The following is a 1,828-nucleotide window of genomic DNA, read 5'->3' on the forward strand; positions in this document are numbered from 1 at the left end:
TGCCGCCGCGCTCCTGCCTCAGTTTCCCCCCATGGCCTGGGCCCGGTGGGCGGGTCCCCGGGGGGGCCATGGGGGGTGCTGGGCTGGGGGGTGGGATCCCCGCTTGTGCCCAACCCCAAACCCCAAGGGCAGTGTCCCCCCACCAGGACCCGGCTGGGCCAGGCACGGGCACAGCTGGCACCGGGGGCCTGTTAGCTGGGGGGGGCACCAGGACTCCTGGGTTGTCCTCCAGCTCGGGGCAGGGGGGCGCCCGGACTCCTGATTTGTCCCCCATCTCTGGGGGCGGGAGGTCCTCCCAAATGCCTGGTTTCTCCCCCAGCTCCAGGTGGGCACCCGGGCTCTCTCGGGGGGGCACCCGGACACCCGGGCTCTCCCCAGCTCCAGCGGCGCCTGGGCTCGGGTCCTCCCCAGCTCTGGGCGGGTGCCCGAGGTTCTTCCAAGCTCTGGGAGGGTACCTGGACTCCTGGGTCCTCGCCCAGCGTGGCCCCAACTGGCTGGCAGGGGGCCAGGGCAGGCATGCCTGAACGGTGCCCGGCCCTACCCACTGCGCTTGCACGCTGGCACCTCTGGATCCAGCTGCCAACACCCCCCAGTGCCGCCCAGGCCTAGCCCAGGGGCTCCCCCTGCAGGTGGGGGGGGATGGGGGGCAGCAGGGGCCCTTTAAGAGCTGCTGGCAGCTCTCCTCCAATCACTGGGCTCCCTGTTAGCAAGACCTGCTGGGAGTTGTAGTTCAGAGTTGTAGGCCAGGCCCCAGTGCATGCTGGGAAGGGCAGCAGGGGTATAAAAGGGCAGCTCCAGGGGGCAGGGGCAGTGCTGGGTGGGGACAGGAGGGGGGCCTGGATCTCCCTGCAGCAGGGGCCTCCCCATCTGCCCCTTGGTAGGGTAGGAGCTGCAGGAAAGTCCCTGTGGGGTCTGGGGTGCCATACCCCCAGTGGCACTGTTGTCCTGCTGGGGTTGCCCAGCCCAGCAGCTGCCCCGCCACCCCGGGGTGCCCATCGCCCAGGCCAGACTCCCCAGTGACAGGTTGTCGTGGAGGGGGGAAGCCCCAGCCCCACCTGCTTGTTCCCCTTTGACTCAGCCGGGCTTCTGGTGCAGGGCAAACCCCAGCCCAGCTCACCCCCCATGTGTGTCCCTGCTCCCCTCCACAGGCCTCTCAGAGAGAGAAACTGAGGTATGCCCCAGTGGCTGCTGGAAAGCTTGTGGGGGGTAGAGAACCCAGGCATCCTGCTGGGAAATCTCTCCCCTCCCCTGCAGCCTCTGGCAGGATGAGACCTCCCTGCCCCCCCATCTGCCAGTGGGGCCCTGTGGGTGCTGCAGCATTGGGGGCAGATCCTGCTCCCCTGTGCCGGGCTCGTGGCATCCTGCCTACCCTCCCTTCCTGCCGTGCATGGGACTGGGAAATGCCGGGTGCTGAGCACCCACATTGCAGCCACCAACCCCCACACCCTGTGAGTCACCAGCAAACCTGAGGTGGGGGCTGTCATGTGACCCCATGATCCCTGCCCCCTCCAGCTAGGGACTTCCCCCCGCCCCCCCAATCTGAATGGGAACTGAAACCAGTTACATCACAACTGGGAAGGGGGCGGGTGTCACGGCCGCATCCAGGATCCCCAGCCAGGACCGGGCAGGATTTGACCCCGGGGGTCTCAGCTGGCAGCAATAGAGCTTTTATTTCCCCCTGCCCCCTGCTCTCCCCGCCCCTGTTCGTCAGCAGCAAGCGATGCTGGGAAACCCCGCAAGGGATGCTGGGATAGCCCCTCCCTTCCCGGGAGCCAAACCTGGGGCCTCACAGGGCTGGGGGGGGGGGGCCCGGGCTCGGGTCGAGCCC

This window comes from Alligator sinensis, unplaced genomic scaffold, assembly GCF_000455745.1.
Source record: "Alligator sinensis unplaced genomic scaffold, ASM45574v1 scaffold265_1, whole genome shotgun sequence".
Lineage (NCBI taxonomy): Eukaryota > Metazoa > Chordata > Crocodylia > Alligatoridae > Alligator > Alligator sinensis.